This window comes from Vicugna pacos, chromosome 12 (genome assembly GCF_048564905.1).
Source record: "Vicugna pacos chromosome 12, VicPac4, whole genome shotgun sequence".
NCBI classification, from domain to species: domain Eukaryota; kingdom Metazoa; phylum Chordata; class Mammalia; order Artiodactyla; family Camelidae; genus Vicugna; species Vicugna pacos.
This window is the reverse complement of record NC_132998.1, coordinates 58,658,342-58,675,323: the sequence shown is the minus strand read 5'-3', so window position 1 is coordinate 58,675,323 and position 16,982 is coordinate 58,658,342. Positions and strand designations below refer to the sequence as shown.

General features: G+C 57.9%; 1 protein-coding gene across 2 annotated transcripts in view; it reads right to left on the bottom strand.

The window, feature by feature from the left end:
• Positions 1–15,597, bottom strand: part of MGAT3 (beta-1,4-mannosyl-glycoprotein 4-beta-N-acetylglucosaminyltransferase) — a 29,720-nt gene extending 14,123 nt beyond the window's left edge. Inside the window, exon 1 of one of the 2 annotated variants that reach the window (XM_072973556.1) lies at positions 15,527–15,597. The gene's annotated coding sequence lies outside the window, so the exon portion shown is untranslated. Of the gene's footprint in view, positions 1–14,337; positions 14,499–15,526 lie in introns of those variants that run through there. The other variant, XM_031671759.2, reaches the window with a different exon arrangement.
• Between the last annotated feature and the right edge of the window lie 1,385 nt (positions 15,598–16,982).

Here is a 16,982-nt window from a genome sequence, read left to right as displayed (position 1 = left end):
GGAACAACCAGTGCCATGGCAGCAAAGCAGGGCCCAGAGTCTGTTGAGGGGCATGGGGGGCCTCGAGGAGAGGGCGGCAAGGATACTCCCCAAATTTCAGGGGCTGCTTGGGCAGAAGCCTGAGACCCCCATCTGGGTTGGTGCCCTCTTGGGTTAGCAATCCCAAGGCAGGGAGACAAAACTTAAGGACTAAGAAACTTGATTTTCTGATTTGTAGAAAACTGATAGTTTTGGGATTTTCTCAGGTGATGGGGGGTTGATGAGAAGTTGTCTCATATCAACCTTGGAAATTTTGCCAGAGGCACCCGAATGGATGACCCAGGTTGGGTTGGTCTCACAAAGTGGGCTGAGCTGAGCTGAGCTTTTGTTTGCACGGCTGGGCTGATTCATTCTGCTCAAGAACTTCCCAATGCTGGTCTCCGTTTGTTTCTGACGTTAACAGACTCTCACGGAACTCTGCCCTCTACGTTCCCGGCCTACAAATACCACCGGTCTCTAACCCTCCGCAGACCCGCCTGGCCCTTGCTACAGTTTGCGATTCCTCATCTCTCTGAGCCTGACTCAGTTTACTTCCTTATTGAGGTCAAGACAGCCACACCTTCTAGCTGGGCAGGGCTAGGCAGAGCGGGAGAGCCGTGGGCCCGGAACATTCCTCCCAGGAGGTGGCGCCTCCATCATGACAGTCCTCTTGGCAGCTGGCACTTAACTGAGTGCCTTTGGGTGCCAGGTGCTGTGGCGCTCACCTTACTCCATTATCCTAACGGCGACTGGGCGGTGAGGCAATGGGCACAGGGGCTGAGGACCAGGATTCACACCTGCCCACCACCTCTGTGGGTTCTCACTCAGGAGTTCAGGAACAAAGTCTAAGCTGCTGCCTTGAGCCTTGCCCAGGGCAAAGGCCCCCTCACTTCTGCTCCGGCCCCCAGCAGGAGTCCCTAGGCCTGCGTTTGTGGGTCACATGCCTCCCTGGCTCTGGCACATGCCCAGACCAGCCACCAGAGCACTGTGCCCAAGAGAGCTGCACCTTCCCAGATCCCCTCTGCTCGTGCCACCCGCACCTGTAACCGTGTGAGCCCCGCTGCCCACCCCCTACAATCCCCTAGGCGCAAGGCTGGGCTGCAGTGACTTAAAACTGCATTTCACAAAACCCAAGGTTCCCAGAAAGGCCGAGGGAGCCCCAGAGCCTCTTCCACCCCCCACCCAACTCCAGTGGAAACAGATCACCCGGACAGGGTCCCGTGTTGGGGTTTCCAGTAGCTTGAAGGGGGTCTCGTGCTCTAAAAAGCTGGAAAAGCTCTGAGGCCAGGCCTGGACTTCAGGAGCTCTGAGGGCTAGAAGCCCCTTAGAGGACCTGGCTCCTGCAGACCCTGCCCATGTGCACGGCCCTCCTTCCGCATTATTTTTTTCCCAGCCCCGCTGGCCCAGAACTCAGAGACAGCGAGGGAGAGTCTCACAGCGATTGCACCCATCACTCAGGGGTTTCCATTAACTGTTTGCCAGCAGTGTTTCTCCTCACGTTAGCCCCCATCGCTATCACAGATGAGGAAGGGGGTTCACAGTCTGGGTGACCAGCCTGGTTCACCCTCTAAGAGCAGCAAAGTGTCCAACCCAGACCCTGGGGCCTCTCGCTCCCCACCACCCGAACCTGCCTTGGCCTCTGCCTGCCTCTCCCTGGGTACCCCCAGGCCCACCCTCCCCTCACCTGACCCGGTACCTGCCTCGGCGAGGCAGTGTCCCGGCCTCACTGCTGCATTGTGCCTCCCAATCCCATGCCTGGCCTTCATGGCTTGGCGGCAGCTGTTTCCTTCCTGGAGGCCGTCCCCCAACCCCCAGGCTGAGCGCAGGTGGCAGGGAGCTACATGGGGACCCAACCTTGGCCTGGCCAGGTGCCAGCTCTGCCCTTCCCCCGAGCTAGTTTCCTGGCCCCACCTCTTCCCAACTGGGTGGCCTCACCTCTTTTGGCCTCAGTCTCCTCAACTACGAGATACAAACAAGTAACCAAGTGGCAGGGCGAGGCAGCCCCAGCCTGCAGAAGCCAATCCCCAGAGCCAAGGTGGGAGCACCGCGGTTTCCATCTTACAGGTGAGGAGCCCGTCTGTGCTCTGAGCTCAGTGAACTGCATGCCCAACTCCTCTCAGAGCCTTGTCCTGCTCCCTCTCTGGGCGGAAGTTCGCTGTGAACTGTGCCCTGGCTCCTGGGCACTGTCCAATGGGACATGGAGGTACACGCAAAAGAGCCTGGAAGTAAACTCTCCACTGGTAGGACCCAGTGCCTCAAACAAAGTGAGTCTGGGGGTGGGGCGAGGAGCTGGGAGACCTGGGTCTGATTCCAACAATGCCCATCAGAGAACCTGGGCCATTCACCTGCACATGGGCCCAGCGCTCCACCCTGTTGGGGTGCGAGTAGGCCAGGGAGAGGGGCTCTCTGGGATCGGGAGCAAGGCTGGCCACAGATGAGAAATCAGCAGGCTCAGAAGAGACCCCCTAACAGCTACTGTACTGCCTGGCTCCACGTCCAAGTCCACCACTGGCAAAGCACTTGTTCTTTGTGTTAGGAATGACCCTCTCCAGGGTCCTCCTGAGAGAATGAAGACATAAGTCAGACCCTGGTGCAGAAGAGAGTTGGCTGGCGGAGCTGCGCACATGCGTGCTCCTGAGGGGATGGATGCATCGGGGGCCTTTAACTGCCTCACTCCTGGGATTCCTTCTCCCTCCTCACGCCCCACCTGAGCCCTTGCCTCCCTGAGGGGCGGAGTACCGTCAACCCCAGCCTGCTCAGGAGCCCCCATCAGCCTGGAGAGAAACTTCCTGTTGGCCTGTCTGCCTGCCCCACGGCCCCACTGTGCCTCAGTGTCTCCATCTGTCAGACAGGATGAGCCCCACCCAGGAGGGTGGCTGAAGACCAGAACGAGGAGTGTTGAGAGGACACCCTGCATGGGGGACATCCCAACGGCCCAGAGGCCCAGTCATCCCTGCAGGGGGAGGGCTGAGAGAGGCAGGGCAGTGTGCAGTGCCGGAAGGGAGAAGGAAGGAAGAAGAGAGCGGAGGCCAGGGTCCAGCCAGTGTAGGGCCAAGGTAGCAGGAGTGGAGCACAAGCCTGCAATAACTAATTGGGCAGGTTATCAATCATTAATAGAGCTTCTGATCAGAGGATAGAGAACCCAGCTTCTTCCAGTTCATGAACAGGAACACGCTGCCAGTCCTTCAACAAATGCAGACTGAGCGCCGCCCCACGCAGGCCTGTTGTTCACATCCGTACAGAGCCCACTGAGGTCAGTGCGGGGAGAATCCCCCCAGGGGGCCCCGCACCTTGGGCTTGCAACTCCTGGTCCACCTCTCAGCCACTCGGCCTTCCAGACCCAAATGACCCACCCTGCCCCGTCTGGACAAGAGAGGGCAGCCAGAGCAGACAAGCCTAGTGGACGGGGTCACTTAATATTCCTGGGCCTCAGAGTCCCCATCTGCAATGAGGGACCTTCCCAGGCCCTCATCCCATAAGGATTAAACACGGTAATATCCAAAGAACCTTGACAGAGACCAGACCTCTGAGCTCCTGAGCAGAGGTTCATGCTTGCCCTCCACACGGCCTCACCACGTGGCTGGATGGCCTGGCTATGAGGCCTGTCGGCACCTCCCTCCAAAATGCCCCTAGGACCCAGCCCCACTCATCCTCTTCAGTGGCCTCCCTCCTGCCTTTTTTTTCCCTCTCTTGAAATTCGTAATTTTTGAACAAAAGGCCCCACATTTTCATTTGGCACAGAGCCCCACAGATTCTGTCACTGCAAAGTCCCCATCAGGACACTACCCCAACCCCATTCAAACCCCTTAACATACTCAGAATAAAATCCACGCTCCTCACCGTGCCCAGAGGCCCTGCCAGTCTGGTCCCTGAGGCTTTGCTGACCTCACTTCTCTCATCCTCTCGGCTCAGTCCCCACCTTTCTGCCCCTCCCACACCCAAGGCTCACCTGTCTCAGGGTCCTCGCACTGGCTGTTCCCTCCGCCTGAATGCCCTTCCCTCAGATCTCCATTTGCTGGCTGCCTGCTCAGAGGGGCCTTCCTGACCAGCCAGCTAAAGCGGCTGTTCCCTCCCCAGGTCATCGGCTTCACAACACTCCTCCCTGCGGAAGCTATCTGTCTCATTGTTTACGTGTTAGTGGTCTGTCTCCCCCACCCACACCCTGCTCGCTTGGAATGTCAACAAGAGGAGAGCAGGGTCACCATGGGCTTCAGTCACCGGTCACTGCTGCTCCCCATCCCCTAGGACAAAGCCTGGCCTGGAGCAGGAGCTCCACAAACAGTTGATGACGGAACTCTTATGCGAAGTGATGATCAACTCCCAGGGCAAGTATCTGGTTTGGGGCTGCCTGGGGCAGCAGGCCTGCCGGAGCATACCCACACTTAGCAGAGTGCTCTCCACAGCACCAGTGGCCCAGAGAAAGCCCCCTATCCCCCCAGCCCTGCTGAGATCAGCGCCACCCAGCCCAGGCAGCCCAGGCAGTGCCAGCCCCTCCCGCCAGGCTTGCCCATCCTCCAGGGACAATGTACAAAGGGCCACTTCAGTGCCGAGCCTCAGCTCTATCTCCAGCCCAGAAAGCCTGAGTGTGGGGGAAGGGAGGGAAGGGCACACCCCACCCCTCCTCTGTCCTCACGGGGTTTCTCTAGCACAGGCAGGGCAGGCAACAGAACCAAGCTTCGACAGAATCAAACCACAGCTGGAGAGACTTCGTTCCATGTGCTGCACCCTGGAGGCTGGGGGAGTAGGGGAGTGCCAATGCAGGGGGATGCCCATGTCCAGGGTGGGGATGCCCACACGTTGGGTGGAGGCAAAGGTTGGTCCTTGTGTTCCTAGGCAGCAGGAGTGGAAGGTGTCCTAGGGGAATCTCCCCATGCATACAGGATGGTAGGTGGTAGGTACTGGTACACTTGAGAAGCCCAAGTGCCGGTAGTGGGAAGGGAGAGAGAGGAGCAGAGCCAGTGGGATCTGGGCCAGGCCTCAGGGAGGGCAGGGCCTGGGCTTTAGAATCAGTTCCCATCCTGCCTGGGAACCTCCACTACAAAATAAGACACAAAGAACTCACTCAAACAGTTGTTCCAACAACCTGAGCTGATAAACTGTGACCTGAGCCTTGCACGCAGGGACGCTTGGATAACTTTGGGCATTATGGACTTTCCTCCTTCTGGGCCCTGTCAGTGATGTAACCATCCACCAAGCCACCCACCCTTAGGAGCACAGGAACCTCCCGAAGTCCTCCCTCTCACTGACCCCGCACACCTTTCACCAAGGCTTGTCTATTTCATGCCCCATACTTCTCAATTCCCACCCCTTTCCCTGTGTCACTGTCCCATGCTGGTTCTGCCACCACCAATGCTCACCTGGATGGCAGCAGCGGCCTTTCTAAGGAGCTCCCAGCCTGGTCCCCATGAGCCAAGCAAAAGCTACATCTGACGCTGCCCCTCCTAGCTGGGAACCGTTGGCCTCAGGATAAAGTCCAGATCTTCTAGGAGGCTTGAAGTTTCTGTGTAATCTTACACTCCCCATCCCCATGCCGGTCTTGGGAGGGTTTGGCTGAACTGGACTCTCTCCAGGCCTCCCTGACCCCAGGCTGTGGAAAGAGCCGAGCTGCCTCTTCAGGGCCCCCAGCTGCAGCATAGAGCCTGACACAGAGGTGTGTTGAATGAATAAAAGACCCTCTCCCCAAATCCACACACCTGCACTTTTCAGTAAATGCCGCTGGGCTCTCAGGCCTTGTCTGGAGCTTAGAAAAGTGGCTACAGGTCCTAGTCCTGCCTGCCACACAACCTTGAGCTCAGCCCACCCCAATGAAGTGTCTCATCTGGGTTGAATTCTAATGGGACAGCGGTGATGAAAGGAGACACAGGAAATGACTCTATCCTTCAAGTATTCTGAGCAACTTGACGGCTGATGTGGGGAAGAGGTCTGGGAAGGAAGAAGGTGGAAAATGAAGCAACGGCTTCGAGCAGGTTAGGACCCTCCCCACCACAGCTCACTGCTGGGTGCTCAGTGCCCAGAACCGTGCCTGACGCACAACAGGTGCTCAACAAGCCACTGCTGAGTGAGCAAATGGGTGTGAACCCAGCTCTGCTACCCACAGCTCTGGGGCCCTCAGCAAAACTCCCACCCTCTCCAGGCCTGTCTGCTGAGGCATAAAAGGGAGGCTGGTGACACCGGCCTGCAGGGTCCTTACAGGGACTCAGGGCTTCACCTGGCCCAGGGCTTCTGCGAATCTTCTGGGAATCTGACTACCACAATTAGCCTCCTGCTGGGAGTGGTCCTGATGGAGCAGGTGCACAGCTGGTTGGCTCTGCGGCTCTGGGCACCTGTGAGCCTCCATGAGGCTGAACGATGAGGGTTTTCTCTTTTCCCCTCCTGATTACTCTCTGTCCACCCCTGCCTGCCAGGGGGCATAGCCCCCTTGGGTCAGGACCTAACTGTCCCCACCAAGGAGTCTCAGTAAGCCCTCACCAAACAGCAGGGGACATCATGCAGGGCTGTAGGCGCTGGGCTCCTGCTCCTTTATTTCATCGGAGTCACCAATCTGTTCTTGCTCTGTTCATTACTTAGTCCTTCCCACCTGCTGGATCCGAGTGTTCTGAAATAGGCCCGCCAGTGCTCAAACTTCTCACTGACTGTGGGGCAGGAGAGAGGGAACAGCAGCGACAGAAAAGTTGAAACGATCATTCCAGGAGTGAGGTGGCCAGGGTCCTGGCCTCTGCAATGCCACCCTAGGCACCAAGAGCAGCGCCTCCTTCCCAAGTGATATGCTCCACCTCATCTCATCTTCACGGATGAGGGAAACAGGGCTTGGAGAGGGGACAGGACTTGCCCAAGGTCAGGTACCAGCAAGCTGTGGGAAGGGCCTGGCTCAGCAGAGACCACGTGCATGCCCAAGGCGCAGGACCTCCCCATCCTCTCTGGACCTCGGTTTCCCCACTGACCCCTAGGGGCACGGACTTGATCTCCCAGCTCCAGCTGACATCAGTGTTCCATGTCCCAGAAGGCCGGCATTCTAGGTTTGCTGCTCCATTTCTCCCCTTCAAGTTCCATATTCCAGCTTCCCTGGTCTGAATCGAGGGGTCCTACTCTCTAAGTGCTGTTCTGGGGTCTGGTCCTGAGGTTCTCCTCTCACAGGAAGTTCTGTACCACGAGTTCTCCAGCCAACACGCTTCCTCCTCAGGGCTCCATAGTCTCCTCCCAGCAGCAGCAGCGGGCTTACAGTCCCCGACTCCGTGCTCCAGCCCCGTCAGCCTTCAGGGCCTCTTGAGAGCAGTGAAACCAGCAAGGAGGGCCAGCCTGGGGTCCCAGGGCTATGGGAGTTTCGCAAAGCACACCCACAGCCATGCAGGAACGCCCTTCCCCGCCCCGTCCCAGTCTCCCCACACGCCGTCTGACCACTGCCACGCCTGCTGGCCTCTGTGCCCGCCAGTCTGCACTGCAATGGCCCCACAAGATGGCTACTACCCAAGGGCAGAGAGCTTGGGACATTAATCTTCAGGGTCAGGGCCCAGCACCCCATTGGTGGGTGCTCAGTGAACGCCTGCTGAATGAATTAGCTAGGCATGCCCAAGGTACTGGCAAAATGACACATGGGCACAGCCTAAGGGACACAGTCACACATACAGAGGTGCTTATGCTGTGTGCACATGCATGTGACTCCCACAAAACATATGTGTAAAAGCACAGACAAGATCACCCTGCAGTCAGTAGGTCTGTGCCCTGGCAGCTAGACCAGCCCCTGGCATACAGCTGGCATCCATTCAATAAGTGCTGAATGAGTGAATGAATGAATGAATGCTCTGGACCAGGTACAGAGCCAGGGGCCGCGGGGGAGACAGGCATCGAGTCCCTACCCACAATCAGGGCTCAGCTGTGATTAGGAATACTGTTACCCCAGGGCAGAACTTGACCACGCTGCAGGACTGCCGGAATGGCACTTCGGGCAGCAGTCAGTGGGAAAGACAGTAAACAGACGCATACCCACTGGGTGTCTGGGAGGGGCAGGTGTGAAGCTAACAGCCCTGGGGCCACCTCTGGCCAGAAGGGGCAGGAATGGCTTCCTGGGTGGACGGCAGCACCTGGGGTGGAGTGGGTTGGCTTTCCAGGCTGAGGGCCCAACACAGCAATGTCCCCAAGGCTGAAACTTGGGGATCAGGGGGAAGAGGGGTGGAGGCCAGACTGCCGCCATAGGAAAGAGGTCAGAGGTTTGGACTGAACTCTCAGGGCGCTGCATCCCAGTAGGCCCAGGCCTGGGCTCTCACTGACCCAATTTCCAGGAATGAGAGAAACGCAAGCTGTCTGCTTCCACAGGCGCACCTGTTCTGGGGGATGCCCAGGGCCGGGCAACTCCCTTCCTGAGACCCCGCAGCCAGTCCCTCTGGAGGCTGCCCACAAGCAGTGTTTGACAAGAATCAAACAAATGAGGATCTGGCTGTTCTTACGGAAACTTTTCTTACCTCTCTCCTTTAGAATACAACTTCATCTTTCTAGTTATTAAGGGTTTCTTGTACATTCTAGGAAATCTAGAAATCACAGCAAAAGAAACAGGACCACATCACCCACCATCTCACCACCTGCTGAGCTAACAGTCTGGCCTAAGTTGTTACAGACTTTTTCTCCTGTGCACCTTTCTGCTGGGATGAACCATCAACGTGGATTTCCTGCCAGCTTTGGGACAATACGCATATTTTCTAAGGAGCTTTGTCTCCCACACCGGAGGACCAGAGGGCAGACCTGAGCCCTGGGGACTCTGCTCTCTGTGCCTACTTCTCATCCACCCCTAGACCTGACCTGGACCCCATCAAGAAACACTCCAGCTTGGGACAGCGGTTGGGGAGCGGTGCAGCCCCACAGCCCTGGGCTCCCCTCCTACAGACCACAAAAGGGACCCTCGTCCACTCTCCGTGGCACCCTGGGTCAGTGCCAAGCGCCCCAGGACTCAATGTTCCCTCTGTGAAATGGGCGGGATCAGCTGGCCATGTGGCTCCCCAATCTGGCCCCCTCTCTGGGCCGAGGTGACAGTCCACTGGCAGAGCTGCACCTTACAGTTGCCTCCAGGAGCCACACCAGAAAGCCCCTTGGTCTTTCTCATAATTCCCTCCCTTTCCCACCCAGACACAAGGAACAGCAGAGCAGCCCCACTGCTGGCCCTGGTGACCTCCACCCGAGTCCCCCTGACAGAGTCTTCCCCATTCACTCCACTAGCATCCCCACCAGGCCCTCAACAGACCTGCCCTGCACAAGGTTCTTATCCCATGGGGATGGACAGATATAAATCTCTGCAAGGAGCATCAGTAGGGCAGGGGTGAGGCATGGCTTCCTGGAGGAGTCTTAAAGGATGAGTCAGGGGGAGAAGGGAAGGGCGTTCCAGACAAAGGGACAGCACCAGTAGAGGCCTGAGCTGGCACCTGGATTTCTAGTCTGGGTAGGGGAGCTGGGGCATCGCCTCTGTGATACTGAAACGAAATCACGCAAGAAAGCACCAGTATCTCGTTCCCATTTGTGCTATAAACACTATAAATATGACTTACAACCATTAACATTCACAGTCCTGGGTGACTGTTGGGAAGGCACTTTCTCAATCTTTCACCTAAACCAGCCAATGTCTGGAAGTAGCCTTGTGTCTGGAAGTAGCTCTCACTTTCCACTCTCAAAATCACCACTAAACAGATACTTAAGAAATATTTCTCCAGTGCCTTCCCTGTGTCAGGCCTGGTGCCAGCCCCTAGAGAGTGCCTGTGTGCCCAGCCCGGAAGCCACTCCCCCCTCCGACCATCATGGGCAGCTCTCCCTGGTCCTCCTTCCCGCCACCACGATTCACCCAGACTGTGTGTCCAGCTCCCAGTAACCAGGGAAGGGCAGCCACAAGGGATTTGTCCAGAGTACTTAGCAAGCTCTGGGGGGTCCGCCCTAGACAGGTGCCCCATCAAGCTTTGGGGTCCTTCAGGCTGGATATAATCCCAGCCCTGCCACTTCCTGGCCCTGGGCCCCAGACCACCTCAAACTGCCAAGTGGGATAATAAGAGTACCTACTTCGAGGGAAGTTAGGCAGTGTCTCTGGGATGACGCAAAGTGGTTGGCCCAGTGCCCAGCACATAGTAAGTGTTCGATAAATAGCTGCAAATTACTATGACTTGGAGGTCAAGGCTGGGGAGAAGAGCCGGAAAGTCCTCCATCATGAGTCCCTACAACCAGACTCTCCAGAGACTGCCTCTGGTCACCCTTCCTCGCTCAGACCCTGTCTGGCCTGCCCTTTCTGGGAAGTTCCTGGCCTGCCTAGGGAAGGCAGCCAAAGGGCGGACCCTCACGAGGCCCCAGTATGAGCACAGACTCCTCCTCCTACCTTCTGTCCTGGCCTTCACCCTGCACCCTACCCCACTCCCAGGATTCCTGCTGCAGTGGGAACCAAAGTGTTTGGCCAAATAAGCTCTAAATTCATAAACAACAGAGTAATTAGGTGTGTGAATGATTCCTATTGTTCCAGTTTTATTTTTATAGAGAAGATGAAAGGAAGTGAGCCAACAGGGAAATTTCAGAAGTACAAGGAAAAGTATTTGGGGACCCCATTAACTTCCTGGTTTATGGACAAGGCCTTGGGTCCCCTTGCCAGCCCATTCTAGACCACAGAGGGTGGTCCACTGCCCTTCTGCCCACCAGGCCTGCTTCCAGCCCTTGGGAAGTTCCCACCTGCTCTTGAAGCCTCACTTTTCCCTTCGGGGAAACGGAGACAAGCAGGGTCCTGATGACTGTCCTGCTGCAAGTGAGGCTGCCCTCTGGAGGGCCAGTCTCCTCCACCAGGGACGGAGAAGGGGGAAAAACAGGTGGAAGAGCCGGGCTGTTCTCTTGGGCTGAGAAACATTCATTTACTCAGTCACTCGTTCATTCTTTTGAGCTCCTGCAGCCCATGGAGCTGACCGTCTCTCAGGGACATGTAATAACAAACACACTGTGGGCCCCCAGCAAGGAGACCAGGATGCACATGCTCAAACTGAGATATAAAGGGCGGGTTAGTGCTGACAAGACACTGGGCCTCAACTTCCCCACACACAGGTTACTGTAGAGACACAATAAGTGTTAGCCACTAATATTTTTATGAGCAGACAGTACGCATGTGTGAGGGGCTCTCAGGCCAGGGGTCAGCAGGAGGAGGAGGGTCTGTGTGATTTGGGATGGAGGGCTGGCATCATGGAGGAGGCGGTACGTGAGGAGGCTTTTGATGAGTGACAGAGCTTCAGAGGACAGAGGGAGAGGTGGGTGGAACAGACATTCAGGTAGAGAGAACAGCATAAGCAAAGGAACAGAATCTGTTCATTTAAAGCTTGGGGTCCAGCAGGGCCATTCTGTGCTAAGGCCAGACCAAGGTCAAGGGAGAAGGGGCAAGAGAGGGGTGAGGCAGGGCCAGAGGCGTGGAGGAAAGGAAGACATCGCCATTCCCGCTGCCCTTCGTCCCTGCAGGTACTTATTCACGTGGTCTCCCGCCCTGCCCTCAGCCCGTCCAGCACCTCCCCCTACAAGCCCTCCTCAGCTACTGCATCAAGTGGCAGCTCCCCAAGTCCATCTGACCTACAGTCTCTGGGGCCTTTCCTCCTTGTTCTACCGTCATTTATTAAGCACCTACTGAATGCTTGGGTGCTGCACTGGCTCCCATTTTGAGACTGTTAAGCTGTTGGTAGCTGGAAATCAGCCCTGCTGGGACCACAGAAATTGGTCACCGCTTGCCAACTGAATTGCCCCCTGCCAAGGCAATGGGTACAGAAAGGCAGGGCCCGCCCACAGGGACCACAGACAGAAGGAGAAGACAACAGGGAAGTGAACAACACATCTACTGGGGCAGTCAGTGTAGTCGCTGAGGAGGCAGAGGCCAATAGGGAGACATTCTGGAAGGGGGGCTGCGAATGCCACCAGAAACTGATCCAAGCTGTTCAAACAGCAATAGTGTGCATCATCCTCATTTTAGACAGAAAGAAACTGAGACACAGAGAGACAGACACATAATCAAAAGTGACAGGACTGGGATTCAAACCTGGGCGACTGGATCTGGAATCCTTGCTGTTTAACTCCTGCACTTGACTGCCTCATGATGCAATTATTGCAACACTCTCCCTGCCTGCAAGCAGCCAGCATGGGGCTAGGCACCTGCTGCCCAACTAGATTCTAATCTCTGGAGGGCAAGGACTGTATCCTCTCCACCTGGCTGCCAGGCACCATGCTCCTCACAGGAGGACATCATGTTTGTTGGCCTGAATATCTGAAGAAACTTCTAGAAGGGAGCACTGGTCTCCATGTAGTGGACTAGATTAGAGCTGGCTGAGGGGTGGGGGTGTACCATGCAGTATGAGGAGCAAAGAGGCTTTGGCCTTGGGGAACAGAGCAGAGTCCCATGATTGCCATCGCTGGGGGCCAGAGAGTGGTGGGTGCCCACGGGGACGACAGGAGGCTGTCTGTGCAGATTACCCTGCCCCCAGCCACTCCTCACTGCTACGCTCATCTTCTCCTAGAAAGAGGACGTGGACATGCAGTTTCCCCAGGCCTCAGCTGCCTTTTGGTCACATCCAGCCCTCACGTGATCCTCACCATCACCCATGAAGTGGACAAGGCCTGCAGCTGGTATCAATGTCCCCATTTAACAGGTAAAAATATCGATGCAGCAGCAAACCCCTTCCTGAGTACTTCTCAGTGGCCGGGCACTTGTGCAGCATCTCCTGCAGTCCTCGCCACAATTCTGTGGCGGATTCTCCCCATTTGACAGACGTCGAAACTGAGGTCCAGAAAGCTGACTAGCCCGAGGTGGTCCAGCTAGCACAGTAAAAGGGGTCACAAATGTGGGTCAAACAGCCCCGACCACATCCAGGGCACTGGGCAGACCCTCAGAAGGGGCAGCTGAGCCAGACGGCGCCACTCCCAGCCCCGTCAGCTCCTCACAGTGCTGTCCCTGTGCCAGCTCCCTGGGGCAGCCCACCACCTCGCCTCCAACTGGCCCTCCTTCCCTTCAGCCTTGGCTCCCGTCTCTTCTGGCTTCTCATTTTGGTCCCCAGCAGTGTCTGACCTCCATCTCTCAGCACATACTGAGCACTCACAGCTCTAAGCCTTTGCTGGTACCATTCCTCTGCCCAGAACGTCCTTCCCACTTTCTCTACCAAGCAAACTCTCCCAGCTTCCTTTTATGTCTTCCAGCAAGTTCTCTCTCCACCTTGGGCTGGCAGCCCCCTTTTCAAACTTTCCTAGAACCCTGTGCCTGTCTCCTCCGCTCCATAACCCCACAAAATTGCCAGCTCCCCCAGGTGGGGGTGGGGAAGCCCTTGTCTTGCTCTTCCTTCCATCTCCAGACTTGGCCCATTGCCTGGATTTTTAGTAACTGCCCGGGAGGTGACACAGTGGTACTCACACCTCCTCCATCGAGGCAGATCTAGACTGGTGTCCCAGGATGAGGAGTGCTATGGGGATGGGGAGAGTACCAGTCCTGGGGGACCACGGAGAGATCTCACGGGAGTAGTGTTCCTGCCCACTCCCCTTCTAGGGCGTCTTCCAGAGCTAGGAGAGTCACCTGATCTCGGGTCACCAGGGCTGGCTGAGACCTGTCTCTGTTTCTCTGGCACCCCAGCTCAGGCACTCTCCCTCAACACACACCCAGGTGCATTCCCCTCACCATCCCCAGTTCCAGAACTCACTATTTGCAGATATTTATAGCTCCCTCCCCGAGCCAGGTTCCCTCCCCCGCCCCCTCCCCGCCCTGGGCAGTGCAGTGGAAAGAGCGGGAGCCCCCCCTCAACAGGACTGGGGTTCTTTTTCCACTCCTCTCTGCCTGGTCTCGGCCCCCGCACCCTACCAGCACCCCGACAGCGCCTGGGCCTCCTCCGCCGCAGGCCGGGGTCGGGGGTGGGAGAAGGCGGGAGCTGAGGCCTCCCACCCCCAGCCCCGTGCCGCGCGGGTTTGCCGCGGGGTGCAGCGCACAAAGCGTCTGGCTCTAGCCCCGCGCCTTAGGGACGCCCCCCGCCCAGGCCGGGGATGGCGGGTAGAGAGGATGAGGCTTTGCCCTCCCGGGCCATGGAAAGCTCCGCCGAGCAGCCGGGTTGGGGGAGGGGGCGCCAGAGCTGTGTAGCCTCTCTTGCATCCGCCCCTCATCCCGGCCCCCAACCCCAACCGCTCAGCCGAGTGCTCCAGCCCCCACCCGCAAAGGTCACGCTTAGGGAGGGGGGCTCTAAGAGCCGTGATTCGGGGCGCAGCGAGCGCGGAGGAGGCGCGGAGATGGAGGCGAAGGGCCGAGAGTGCGGGGATGGAGAGGCTGCGGCGCGGGCCCCCAGGACGCCAGGGTCAACTCACCCATCGCCCGCCGGGTCTTAGCAGCGGCGGCAGCAGCGGCGGCGGCGACTCCGCGGCCCGCGGGGCCCCCGGCGGGGAGATGCTGGCGTCCGCCGCAGCCTCTCGCCCCATCCCGGGGTCCGGCGGCGGCGGCTGCGGCGGGCGCCCGGCATCGCAGGCGGCGCGGCCCCGGCCCGGCCCCGATCCCCGCCCCCCGTCCCCACCTCCACCCCGTCCCGCGGGCGCGGCGCTGCCGCCTGCCTGCACCCCGGGGCCGCGGCTGGGGCCGGGCGAGCGGACGGGCGCCGGAGAGGGCCCCACGAGAGGCGCACGGCGGGTGCGGAGGCGAGGCCCGAGCGCGGAGCGCAGAGGTGCCCGCTCCTGCCGGGCTCGGGCGGCTCCGGCCCCCGCCCCGCCCCCACCGGCGCCCCCTACCCTCCGCCGCCAGCGAGGCTCCGCTCTCTGCGCGGGCCGGGGCGCCTTGGACCGCAGTCTTGGGCAGCCACCGCTCTGTGCCTCCCGCGTGTGCGACCAAATGTATGTGTGCGTGTGTGTGTGTGTGTGTGTTCGCGCGCGCGCGCGAGCGCGCCCCTGCCTGTGACCGTGCGTCCTGTGTGGTTGTGTGTGTGCGACGGGAGGCGGAGCGGGTCAGAGAGTGTGTGTGTCTGGCATGTGCATGGGTCTGCGTGTCCGGTTGTATGTGTGCGTGTATGTGTATGTCTGTGTTTTGCAGTGTTCAAAGGTCTGTGTGACCTGCAGCGTGCACCCAGGTCTGTTCCTGTTTGGCATGGGAGTGGATCCGGGAAGCCGTGCCTGGACCGTGTTGTGCGCACATTATCTGTGACCGGGTGGAGAGAGGCCTCTAGGTCCTGTATTGTGTGCATTCCTGGGGCTGGGAGGCTGTGATGATGTGCACACTCATCTGTGACCGTGTGCAGAGACCTGGTCTTGTATTGTGGTGCGCCCATACAGCTGGGCTTGTTACGGCGTCTACACAGGTCTGTATGTCTGTACGGATGGCCAATGTACACCAGCCTGTGGTCTTTGGGCCTTGGCCTACCTGCATACTTCTGACCGCCTCCATCCATGCATATGATCAAAGCAACTGAGTGCTCCCTCTCTCCCAGGCCTGGCCCTGACTCCAGGCGGAAACCTCCCTTCCCTCCCCCTCCACCTTCGTGGGCCCTCGAAGCCCATGGACCCTGCCCACCTCTTGAGCCTCCTCTCCTGCCACTCAGCCAGCAGCGGTTCTCCAAGCGCCCACCATTTCACACCCTGGTTCCTCATGCTCTTGCTGTGGGCTCCGAGGCGGGCTCCGAAGCGGGCTCCGAAGCGGGCTCCGAGGCGGGCTCCGCGCGCTTCCCGCCCTTCCGGGGGCTCCTTCCGCTCTGGGGGTCCAGTCAAGCGATCATTTCCGCCCGCGTGCGCAGGGCATCCTGGGTATGTAGAGCAGCACTGTGTGCCATCAGAGAAGGTGTGCAGGGAAGAGCACGGAGACGCCTCAAGTCTAGGTCCCAGCAAATGTCCTCAAGGACAGTCCCATGGGCCTTTGGAGCCTCCTCCAGCAGGCCTTCCTGTTCCAGGTAACCCCAGCCCCCCTTAATCCATTCTTGCTTAGCAGCCAGAGTGACTGTTCTCCAGCTTTCGTTTGAGCAGGTCACTCTCCTCCTTGAACTTTCCATGTCTCCCGCTTGCTCTTAGCTTAAGCTCGGTGCTTGGACAGGGAAGAAGGAGGCCCTGGTGACCTGGACCTGTCCCCTTTTCAAACATCATGCCTACTGTTCTCTGCCTGCAAGTTGCCCGTAAGTTAAAGGTGGGCGAACTATTGTGTATAAGGTCCAGATAGTAAATATTTTAGGCTCTGCTGCCCATAGGGTCTCTCTCAACTACTCTGACGCTGTAGCATAAAGTCAATTGTAGATATTATGTAAAGGAATGAGCATGGCTGTGTTTCAGTAAAACTTTATTTGTGGACACCAAAAGGGAACCATTTTTCTTTTGATTTTTTCTCAAACACTTGAAAGTGTAAGAACCATTCTTAGCCAGCACTACTCTAAGCACATCCCTGTGCCTTTTGTAGCATCCCCATGACTCACCTGCCTCAGGTATTCTGTCACACCCCCCAGATCCCATCTACTCCACCCCTAAAATGTCAGCCTCCTCTTCTTCTGCACCTGCCTCTCTATGAGACTCTCTGCCCTTATCTTTCCACCCCCATGGAACCCTCACTACTGCTCACACACACTCACCGACTCCCCTCTCCGTGCCCCTCCCTGTGCCTCTACCTGGGGATTCCTGCCATCTGGAAAGGGTTCTCTCAGAGATATTTTCCTTGCTCTCTGGCGTCCCCAGGGGAATCTGCTCTTCTCCCTTGGCCTCCTCCAACAATTAGGGCATACCTTGGCCTGTAAGAGAATAATGGTCTCAGTCCTGGCTTCCCCAACAGGCTCATTCTGGGCATGTCGGAAACCTGGACACTGGCTGAGCACCCAGCTGGGCACAAAATATCATATCCCTCAGTTTTCACAGCTCCCAGCAAAGGGGAGGAGGTGAGATGACATGCCTGAGGCTCCAACCCAGGTTTGTGGGGCTTTCTCAGCCTTCACTCTCCTTGCCAGGATGCTCATGGTGGGTGGTCCGTAGCATTCATCTGTCACCTAGTATGT